Genomic DNA, 12869 nt, shown 5'->3' with positions numbered 1-12869 from the left:
GCCATGACTGCTGTTATGAAAACTTATTTGAAATTACTCCAAATCTATTCAAATTTATTTTCTGCCCTGTTTGGCATGATTTCCAGAGTGTTTTATAGTACTGTACAACATTGCAAACCATTTGTATTTATTTTTCCATCATAACATAAAAACAAACTTTGTCTGACGATGATGATTTTATGAAATATCATATGGTGCGACCATCAAGAAACAACCACTCTGGGACTTTTATGATGAAAATCATTCAAAGGCAGGATGCTGCATCATACACTAGTTTGCCAAGGACCCATGGATACAACAAGCAGGTTTGTAACTCTTTCTAAAATATGGAAAAAATTAAGCTTTTCAATGGCTGGTATGTAGTTGCCATATTTGGATATCATGTGGTATGACCTCAAGAAAACAATAAATATTACGTTATTCTACAAATATATATTTTGATTATAAATTTCATAGTGACCTTTTGTGGCAAGCTAGCTTGTTTTGTTCGGGTGGTCAATTATGTGCCTGTAAATTTTGATTGAACTTGAAAATATCATTTGGTGCGAGCAAATATCATGTGGTGCGACCATTGCAGAGTGTTTTCAATGAAAGATATGTCCTAGATTAGAAACGTTTATATTCAGTCAATGATTTATTTAATTAATTCCTTTATTTTAGTATTATTTGGAATATATTTGTATGCAATTTGAGTCATTTTTTCTAAGATTTCAGAAGCAACAGTTTATGTTTTATTTCTTTTTAATATCATGAGAAAAATGCAATGTCACTTTGGCAATTATGCATTTATTTGTAATGCATTATTTATTTCTAACTGTTATAATCTATTTTACCAGATCGCACTCCCATGCAAGGTAAAAACTGCTTGCCATTGGCAGTGTGTTAATTCTGAGCCTACAGCAAGAGCGGTGTACCCTGCTAGAAGAGAAAGGTAAAAATTGTTAAAAATAAAAGCCAAAAATAAAGCACCATGAAGTACATATCACTCTTGTATGTTTTTCATTACCTGGAGGGATTGTAATTTTTGTATGCATGTTCATCTACACTATATAGAGTATAGAGTAAGTATTGGGCCATGTGTCCATTACACCTACATGAGCATTCATGATATCCCTTTTTAAACCCACAGGAATTAAAATGGAATGTTGTAACTATTACAGCTTCCACTCTTCTGGAAGGCTTTCCACAAGATTATGGAGAGTGGCTGTGGGAATTGTCATCCAGAAGAGCATTGCTGAGATCAGACATCGATGTTGGATGAGAAGGCCTGGCTCATAATCTCAACCCCATCTTTGTGATGAACTAGACGCTGGTCGTGGCTGAGTTGCTGTTGTTTTTAAACACTTCCACTTTTCAATAATACTGTTTACAGTTGACAGTGAAATATCTAGCAGGGAACAAATTTCACAAACTGACTTACCACGCTTGAATTCATTGAACTCTTCAGAGCAACTCATTCTTTCACAAATGTGTGTAAATGCAGACTACATGGTTAGATGCTTGATTTTATACACCTGAGGCAATGGGTCTAAATGAAACACCTGAATTCAATGATTAAGAGGTGTATCTCAATACTTTTGCCGATAAAATATATCAATAGTCCAAAGTAAAATAGACTATACACCATAGATTTATGGCATGACTTTGCATTTCTGTCTCAGCTACCAATGAAGAAAACAGTATGGAAAGGTTCAGTATATAAAATCAAGTCAGCTTGATGATGACTAGATAATAAATATTTCTGATCTAAATGATTCAATAATCAAAATTGACTTATTCCATTGTCAAGTTAAATGAAAAGTTTGTTCATGACAAAGCCATGAATGCGTGCTGCACTTATGTTTTAAAAAATGTTCATGAAATGTTTGAGTTTATTAAAATTCTGTGAAATTGTAATAAAACCACTGGTTTAATTCTATTTTGTATTAAAGTCATTGTTTTTTTATTTCTTTCAATAGATTTTTAATGATATGAGGTCTTTATGTCATTTGGTGCGACCATTCATCATGTGGTGCGACCAATAATACCAATAACTGTATTAAAGTCAGAGTGAAATATCACTTTTCTGTGGCAGTAATATTAATCACTGATACAGTATGCTTAACTGAATTGTATTTTTTAATTCTTAAAATCATTTTTAAGCAATTTACAGGAAAAATAAGTCTTGCATACATTTAAGAAGTCAACTGTGACATTATAGAACATAAATATGAGACTATTATTTACAAAAACTCAAAAGACATGCAAATAATTTGTTTCTAAACACTTTATATTGCTCAAAACTTGTAAAAAAATATTTAAGCATGTTAAGGAAATTCATTTATTTTAAGATAGATCATGGTCGCACCACATGACTTTTTTTAAGGTCAGTTCTAATTCATTGAGATGAAAAAACACATAAAACACCTAATTTACTATTATAATATGAATTTATGTGTACTTTACATTCTTAATGTTTGAACTACTGCAATAGATATTCCCATTTTAGTTATTTTAAAATGGACCTGTTGACAATCCTTATACGTCTTTGACCCTTATATCTGATTACAACTACATTATAATGTGTTATAAACCATTCTAGGCCCTACTGTATAAATGCTAAAAAGGGGGACTTATTTGGTTTTGATTTGTCAGTCATGTGATCTAATGCTCATATTAAACTATTCATTCATGTACTAGTTAACTAGTATTAACAGCAGCTTACAAGCATTAGTTGTCTTTGGTGCAATTTGCAGCCCTAAAAAGTTACATTTATTATTACTGTGATCACCAGTGGAGCTTTAATCTTGGTGTTCTGACAGCTGTCATTTTATATTGTCTTTCTGATCATCAGTATATGTTTGATACTTGATTATTCTCTTCATATTTTATCTCTTTAAATCTTAGCTTGCACTAATCTCTATGTTTGCACTGTTTTATGTGCTATATTGGTGACAAATTAAAGGACAAACTAACATTAAGTGTCTTCAACGCTTCTCTGTGTTTATTCTCTTTAACTATATTAGAGGCACAACTCTTAATGGGTGTTTTAATCTGGTGACTGTGAAAGTCATCATTTTCATACTGATAAAACACTCAGTGACTAAATACCTGCATTAATTATGTTAACTCATTTTTATATTCACGGTTTTCCAGTCCTGTATTTCTCTTTTTGCCATCATGAACCTAAAAGGTCTCTCTGAAGCAGACCTCGCTGAAAGTGGGAACACACTTGATCAAGGCCAGGGTTTGGTGTTCGATTCCCTGTGAAGGCCAGCCTTATTAAAAATGTATCTACTCATGTTACTGTTGCACGAAAGCATCTATTGAGCCCGGCAGATATTTCAGCCCACATGCTTTTTTATCGACATGTTTCTGAGTCAGCGATGTGACAGAGATAGCACATCAGGATTAAGACCAAGTCATAAACCTAGAAACACATATTCGAGGCTCTTGCTGTCAGTCGTGGTTGTTCATTTCCTCCAAATTTTTGGATTATATTTGATTCTATTTAATACCCTTCATCACAAACTTGTTTTCCTACTTTCTGTAGCCCCCAAACTTTACACTTCCACCCTTTTAAATGTTATTTCTATTTTCTTCACTGACACTTCTAGCTATTCACCTCTGACCTCTTTACCAATGTTGTCTTTAACTAAAGAGTATCCAGAAATGTTTATTGAGCTTGTTGTAAGTTGATCTAGACCAAAGTGTTGGTTTAATACCTAAAAAAAGAAGTGCAAGTATGCACCAGTTATTAATAGCAGCGATTAGAGGAGGTTGAAAACAAACAGCGACTGTTTAAGCTCTGGCTCTCGTCAAACACTATCACAAGCCTTTGTTGGCTTTCAGAAGAGGCTGTTTAATGTCTGCTGTATGTGACGGCGAGGTGAGATTACTGCAGCCTTTCCTCTGCGTCTCAGAAATTAGCTGAGGAGAAGAGAGTTGGTTTAACCTTCACTAAACACTAATTTGATACAGGAGCTTACAGACGGAGGCTTCTGTGCTTAATCTCAAAGTAATTAACAAATTCTCATTATGCAAATGTATTTCAGCCCGCAGGATGCTGCTGCTGCTGCTGCTGCTGCTGCTGCTGCTGCTGCTGCGTCGGCTTTCATTTGGCCTGCTGGATTGTAAACTGCCTTTAAAGAAAGCTACAAGTCAGGTGTGCTGAACCGTGATGGCTACCATGAAACCTGGGTTTGTTATAATTTATGATCTGAGAGAAATCATAACGAGTATAAAAGATAACGTAATATTCAAAGCAACTTTTTTTCATATTTCTGTGTTTTTTTATGACAGTAAGAGAAATATTGTCTAGTGTCTTGCTCAAGGACACAACATGTGAAAACATCATTAAGCTGCAGTGAGATCTGAACACACAACGCCTTGTTCAAAAAGACAATTATCAATATTATAAGTCTGTATTAGTTTCCTGAAATTCAAAGACATCAGTCTTTTCTTACACTCAAGTTTTATTATCTTCTTTGTTTTGTTTGTTATTTTTATGTTGAGTTGAATTTGAATTGTCTGTTTGACCTTTCCGCTGCTGAATCTGCTGAGTCATGACCCACTCTCCCCACAGGGATCAATAGAGTCACTCATCATCACCGTTACAATCATCATAATCATCAAAGTGAATCTAAATACAGTACAATGTGCCTCAAGTGTGGCATCATGTGTAAGTTAAAATAAACAGGCAAAAATAGTCATAGCAGTGCAGTAATATTGATTTATATTGACTGTTTTTTAGAGCTGCAACAAACATTCATTTTCATTATTGATTCATCTGCTTACTTTTTTTAATCAAGTGATTAATAATTTTGTCTATTGATTGCAAGGAAATTATGAAACGGTATGTATTAAAACAGTCAAAAACACAAATATATTCAGTATGCTGTCATATATGGCAAAGAAAAGCAACAAATCTTCTAATTTAAGCAGCTGGAACCAGTAAATACAGGGTGTTTTGTCTTACAAAATGACTAAAAAAATTAATTGCCTCCAAAAATAGTTTTCAATGAATTGTCTGTCTATTGACTAATCAATTAATCATGTAATCATTGCAGCTCTACTATTTTTGCTTGTAATACTGTATATATTTCTTCTGTATCAAAGTGATTCTGATGGCTCAAAGCTGCAAACAGTAAATGAAACGTCTCTAAACTAAAATATTTACATATTTCATTACAGTATGTCACCCACATCACAGGTCATTATAATATTATGCCACTCTAATCAGAGTGGCATACTCTGTCTCACACTAACTATGCAATCATGTTCTTGCTTATTTGTTGCACTGATGCACTTTATAGTCACATTCATATGTATTTCTTCATCTTTGCACTAAAATTTACCTGATTTTTATTGTTTGATGTACTGTGCCTTGTTAGGTGTCCTTGAGTGCTTTGAAAGGCGCCTTTAAATAAAATGCATTATTATTATTATTATTAATATATACAGTAGTTGTGTAATTATAGCTTTGAGACCAAACTTTTCTCACATAGTTTGCAAGTAGAAAAGAGGATGCAGAGACGAGACTGAATGTCAGGAGGCACGTCGTTTTAGAAGTTAAAATATGAGGGGAAAAGACTGCAAAATGGGCACTCAGCTCCTCCATCATAGAGGAGGTTTGAGAGATGGAAGAGGAGGGACATGTTCCTATCAGAGACCTTATATAAATGATGAATAACAGAGCCTGAATTAAACTGGGAATGGACATCTCTGAACCGCAATGCTGTGTTACTTCTAGATTTATATGATGAGATGTGTCGGCCTTGTCCAAAAATCGAGGTTACACTGGATTTTTGTTCCTGTGCTCAGGCTGCATCATTGGGTTGGGTTTTTACAGTATTTAACACGTGTGAAGAATACATTCCTTAACATATGATGATGAAAAGCCCTGAAAATTATAAAAACACTATGGAGAAAAAAACAAGGGAGTTCTGCTGATTAAGGATGCTGATTAAGGATGCTCTTTATCAGCAGCTGCAGCTACACGTTAATAATTTTCTTTTTCACTTACGAGCACATTGACAGCAGCCACACCTTCATTTTTCTGCCTGGATCGAGAGGAGGTACGACTTTTTTTTCTCCATCCTAATTCAATCATGACTAAGAGTTTCAAGTTTCTGCAATGTACAATGACATCATCAAGCTCTCCTCTAAACCTGTCGCCTTAAGAAGATTGACGTCCGACAGGAGCGGGATTGATCCAGAGCTAAGTGCTGCTGCGGCCAGCTAGTCGGGCTCATTTAATCAGTATTGGCCCGCTTCCTGCAGACTGACAGCTAATCCTCAGCTGATCCCAGATCACCCACACACCTTCCAGCTTAAAGACAGTTACGTAGAAACCTGCTGAGACGACTGACAGAGATGTCATCAGCTCCACCTGACCACAGTGACATCTAGCATGTATGATCTGAAATCGCAAAGCATTTGACAAATTGAAAATTATAAATCTCCTTTTCAAACACTTCAGCCTCTGTCTAAAGCCATGAAGCATATCTCATAAATGTGTATTATTTTAGCATAAACAGGTACTATAAAAGCTTGACATCAATACTTCCTAAAAGATGGGTCAATGCCATCCTCAGTCCCAAATTGGATGGACATTAGTGAGTCTTGCTATTTCACAGGTCAAAGGTCAGCCAGACTCTCTACAAGAAGAACAAGGTTTTATTTGCAACAGTAAGCAAACGAACCACCCTCCTAAAGTTGGAGCGTCTTCAGCCTCTGTACTGTGACGTTTTTTCCATTGAAACAGAATATTTGAGTGGTGTTCAGTTACAAGAGGGATTTAAATCAAATCCTCCGCATATGATTGGACTAATTGCTAAAAAGGAGGCGGGGTTTACAGAGTTTAGTGGGATATGGAGCTGCAGTGAGAAACAGAGCTACAGAGGACTGTCAGCTCCACATGAACCTCCCTCACCTGTTGTTAGATAGGAAGAAGGGACGAGGGAGAGATGAATTTGGAAATGATATCCAAACACTCATCTTTTCCAATCTCTCTCCTCTAATCTCTCTCCATATTGCTCTGTTATCTACTACCGCCCAAAAATGGCAAAGTGCAGTTTTATATGACTCATGAAGCATACTACTCGCCCAAAGTCAAATTGATCGGATGAACTTTTATTAACACCCCTGAATGCAGGATGAGTCATCAAACATTTGAAACCCTTACAGGAAGAGGAAAAAACAGGGATTTTGATGTAAAAATACTCTGATACTGATTTTCTTTCCATATATTTGGCCTATAACAAAATAAAGAAAATACTAACACAGGAACAAGGTATTCAAAGTAGGAAAATGTATGTATTTTTTCATTTCATGGCACCTTTAATAAAAATGAGCAGGCTGCAATTCAACAACCAATCACATTATTTCTGCCTCCAACAATCTATAACCCAAATCTATGAATGGACTGAAATGGTAATAAAAGTCTTTACAAGGGTTACATGTTGTACCAGATCTGACAATTATTTATTTTCACACCCAGAACCACAGTCAGAGCCAGAACTTAAGAAACCAGCAGGACACTGAGGAATAAAATATATGAGCCGACTTAACAAAGAATAATGGAAACTCTCCCTACATCTGTGAGGATGTTGTTAAAGCTCTGTCCATCCATCCTGTAATCATCTGGTACCTGCAGCATGATTCAGATCAATTTAATTTGGGGGGGGGGGGGGGGGGGGGGTGTTACTGCTGCTGTTTTATTGTGAGGGCAGCAGTCATTTGACCTCTGACCCTGCTGGCAAAATGTTGATGCAGGCATCTTTTCTCATTGTCTGCTGTTTCTTCACCAAATAAAATGGCTCAATATTTAGTGTGGCGGAAAAAACGGGACATTAAACACTGAAACACAAACCACTAAAACTCTAACCATCTCCTCACAAACAGATGATGAATTCCTTTCCATAAAGTATTAAACTGAAACTAAATGTCCGGTTTATTATATCACAGATGAGTAAATAAAATCCAGCATCAAACACAAAATCAAACCTATCATATTATTTACTGTGTGTGAAACTAAACACAGAATACGTCTCCTCACTAAAACAGCAGTGCTGCTCTGCAGCTGCCGTCCTGCACTCAGGTTGCCTGAGACGGCATTTTTCCCCTTTTCCTCCAATCACGTGCCTCCTTTTCTAGGAAGTGGGGGGATGCAGATGAGAGGAAGGAGAGCTAAAAATAGCAACTCTTCATCTTTTTATTTTTTTCCTACACAGCAAACAGATAAGCAGAGAGGGGAGCAGCCAGGATGTGGGAGTTGTGGTTTTTTTGGGTGCTTGCATCTGCAGGTGAATCTGGGACATTTTGGATTAGAAGTCTTAATGTAAACCTGATTATCCTCCTCTTTTTATTCTTAAATACAATTTTCTCACTGTTGTTTTTTGTAGTTTTTACATTCCTACGAGTCTATTTTTCATGGTGCTAAAAAATGTTTAGAAATGTTCTCTCTTTGGTTCATCTCTGCAGTTAAGCTGTGTTTTGTTATAATACAACACTATTTACACTTATTTACACTTTATGTCCTACTAGGATTTGATATAGCTTTTTTAAAATATCAATTATTCATAATTTTCCTTGAAATTGCTGAGAGCTAATATATTATGCTGATACTTACACATTTTAATATTGATATTTGAGCATTTCTGTGTCCAAAATGTACAAGGACCTTCCTTGTGAGTGAGTAAAAGCCTATGAAGCAGCTTTAAACTATCATGGGACGATTAAAGTCTCCAGTGAATTTGGAAAGATTAAAATATTTTAGTAACAGCGGGTCTTTCAGATCCTAATTTAGGAAAAGAAACCTGAACATTCAGCCTATTTTTCAGGATCTGAGCTCACAGAAAAGCCTCCAGATGAGCCAACTAATAACTGAGAGGTAATAAAAGATATAAGAATTTCAGTCTGATCCTGGTTGATACTGTTTGTCACAGCAACTTGAACGAGAAGCAGCAGATGCGTCAATTGTGCCTTCGGGTCTGACTGCCGGTAACTTTACCGTCAGCAGAGGAAGTGCAGATGTGGCCTGCAGACTCACGGCTCACTTTCAGAGGTTTTAGAAACATGATGAAGCATCTTTACAGATGAAAAGAAAAACTGAATCTCCAGAATCATGACCAGAAGAGGTCAAATGTTACAGTTTACGTTGCTCTTAGTCTGATGACTGGCTGGTTGAATCAACTATTTCATTACACTCACACACACACACACACACACACACACACACACACACACACACACACACACACACACACACACACACACACACACACACACAGTAGAGCGGCAACAATTAATTGATTAATCGATTATTCTAACTATTCAATTAATCCCCAGTTTATTTGATCATCACTAATGGTTTAAAGAAAAAAGTCCAAAATCTCTGATTCCAGCATCTCAAATATGAATATTTTTGGGTTGAGGACAAAACGATACATTTCAAGACGTCATCTTGGGCTTGAGGAAACAGTGAATTACATTTTTCACCATTTTCTGACATTTTTTAGGTTAAAACAACTAATCGAGGAAATAATAACTGACAGATAAATTGACAATAGAAAATAATTGTCAGTTGCAGCCCTAATATAAAGCAAGTGCTTTCACACATAAGTGCAGCTAGGGCATATTTTTCAAAAAAATACAACAACTTTTCTCTACATGCAGCAAAAATCCACTCAAATATACTACATTTATGGAACTGCTGCATTTCTATACAGCTTATTCTCCTCCTCTTATAATGCATACATTCACTGGATATGCAGTATAAGGGGCACTCCCAAAATAATACATATTATTTTAATCTGGGTGAATTTATAGCCTTATTATAATTTTTGTTCTTACATATTTCCAAAGATTTCTTTTCTCATGTGAGACTGCAGTAAAGGAAGCACACACACATAGACATGCTAATACATATGAAGGCACTATCCGAGATTTGATTGGTTTAGGGCCAAATGTTTTAGCCGACCAGAGGAAAACACCAGTGCTCCATATAGCTTTTTCCCAAAACCATATTTAATGTATTTGTTTCCCATTATATTCCAATATCATCCTAATACTCAGATGTACGGTGTGTGTCTGAGGGATTCAGTAGTGACCTTATCTTATTTTATCATGATAATCATAATCATTAAAATACACTGATAATTGTACACTTGTAAAGATATCAGTATAATAAAGCTAGACTCGTCCATTTGGTTCTATGAGTGGATTTCAGATGTTGTATTATATTCTATTGTTCGTGCCTCAGATGCATTTGGACCCATTTTTTTTCGTTTTAAGCCATCGGACGGTGTGAAACGCCTTTTCCTGCAGGACGGGCCCTCAGTCAGTCAAACCAGAGATCATCTAAACCAGCAGCATCCACCCAAAGCTGAACCCAATAAATACACAGTTTATATCTTACTGTAATGACGCTTTTATGGTTTTCACAGTGAAAACAGCTGCTCTAAAGCAAGCATCTTTAAAAAAAATAAATAAAAATCTGAATAATCCTTTCCTGGACATTTTAAAATAAGCGTTATTAAACAGTAAATTCAGTTTATAGCACATTTAGATAAACGAAAAGGGATTTTTATGGCAATGCAATAGATTAATAAAGAATGAAATCCCACCTTTATAGATTTCTATCCACCGCGTCCAGCACCGCAGAAACGCACCACTGTCAAGTCCCGGAGATTGTGACCAGACAACATCCGGCCAGGATTTACAAAACACAATTAAATAAAAAATACCTCTGACGTCACGTATATATTAGGCTATAAAAAATTCGTAAAACCTTTTTTAAAGCAGAAAATCACAATGCATGTTTTAAATGTGTATTTTGGTTCGTTGCTTTATAAGGTTACATCTTCTAAATACTGTGATTATAGCTACTGAATAAAAAATAGCTGCATTTCAGGTTTGTGTAAATGTAAGCTTAAATCTGCTGGCAGGGGTCCCGGCAGACCCCAGGGATGTACTTCTTATTGTTGGGATTAAAGCTGCAATTTGAAAAGATCATCTTATATGTTCATTTTACACAATATGCAATTTAACCGTAACTTTTCTAAAATAACAATCTATTATTCAGATTAGATTATTTAAATAACTAATAATGTTTGAGAAGAAATAACACTTTGCTGTGATGTTTGGTTCAGTCTGTAGTCCTCGTACATTAAATATATTGACAGGATGAATGAGGGTGAAACAAACCAGTTTCTAGCATGAATCTGATGTTCACCACCACACCTGAATCCGAGGCTGATCCTGTATTGTGAAGGACAGACCAGGTTCCGGTCTGACTTTAAATGCAGCACCTTTACACAGCCAGCAGGTGGGCGGTGTCTCAGCGGCCGTGTGGATGATTGACAGCCCTTCTGACGAATCAGGAGCTGCGATGCAAACTGTCCAGAAATATTCCTCCTCAAATACTCAACCTGTCATTTATTATTGATGAGCGCTGCCGGAGAGACTGAATTATTGATGAGGAGGTCAGCAGTAACCACTTCTGCAATTTCCACCCATTAACACACGCTGGTCTTATGATGGTTATTGTAAAATATCGCAGCAAAACAATGTCGGTGTAACTGGAAAAAAAAGGCAGTCAAAATTCACCACACTCTTCAGACTGAGTAACACATGATGCTGTGAGCTCAGGAATATCGTGGTGATATAAGACATTAGATAACTTCTTTTTTTCTGTTTAAACTACTTTTATATTCAATGAAGCAGCATTAAAATAATAAACCCAGTTACTGTCTGTTGATGGTTCAATAAGTTAACATCAATTTATTTGCAATGTAAGATCATAAATACAATAAGTACAAAAACAGAGATTTGGAAATGAAAAGCAATTAATGTAGTATTAGAAGATGTGAAAAGACCTACAGTATAAAGGAGTAGTTGTGGCAGGCGTATTCAGATCCTTTCTTACAGTGAAAGTCCTGTAAAAAACATCTTACTTACGCTAAAGTAGCTACATACAGTAGGTATTATAAGCTAAATGTAGTTAAAGTATTGCAGTACCTGGTTTGGTATTATAATATGACATCATTAGATTATTAATAGTGAAGCATCAGTGTTAGAGCAGCATGTTACTGATGTAGCTGCTAGAGGTGAAGCTAGTTTCAACTTCTTTATAGTTAGCTAGTCTAGTCCAGTGGTTTCCAACCTAGGGGTTGAGACCCTCCAAAAGGTCACTAGGTAAATCTGAGGGGTCATAAGATGATTAATGGGAGAGTATAGAAGAAAAAAAGTTCTGATACACAAATCTTTTTTCAGTTTCTCTAATCTTTTATTTTTTATTGGATCATTTGAATATTTTTTTTTAATGAAACCATGTGAGAATCATGATTTGATCATCACTATTTAGTGGAGCTGTTAACAACATCTGAAATGTGACCTCAACTACACACTGCTTTTTCTTAGTCTTAAAAAGCCAAAAAGGTTGAAAACTACTGGTATTATCTTTAAAAATGTGTTGTATTTTAAAAGCTGTTTATGCTATCCACTTCAACTGAAAAGTAAAGCTGTCAAATAAATATAGTGGAGTAGAAAGTAAAATATTTCCTTGTGTAATGTAGTGGAGTACCACTAGAAGTACCTCAAAATACAGTATCTGAGTAAATGCACTTAGTTACATTTTACAACTGGTCAATAGGAAACGTTCAGATGGTTTAAGGTTTTATTCATTAATCATTTGTGGCAATAGCTCAGAATGAACACAGAGAGGAACCCCGCCTACACAAGCACACACTGGAGGAGGATACGGCCACATGCAGGTAAACATCATCAGTCAACAGAAATAACTGAAATATATTATTCTGAAGAGGCTTTATAAAATCCTGTTGAAAGATGAAATGTCATGAAAATGGGTTTAATCTGAATCAGTTTCA

The sequence above is a fragment of the Scomber scombrus genome, chromosome 8, assembly GCF_963691925.1.
Source record: "Scomber scombrus chromosome 8, fScoSco1.1, whole genome shotgun sequence".
NCBI lineage: Eukaryota > Metazoa > Chordata > Actinopteri > Scombriformes > Scombridae > Scomber > Scomber scombrus.
The sequence above is the reverse complement of the archived record's forward strand: the minus strand, read 5'-3'. Positions refer to the sequence as shown.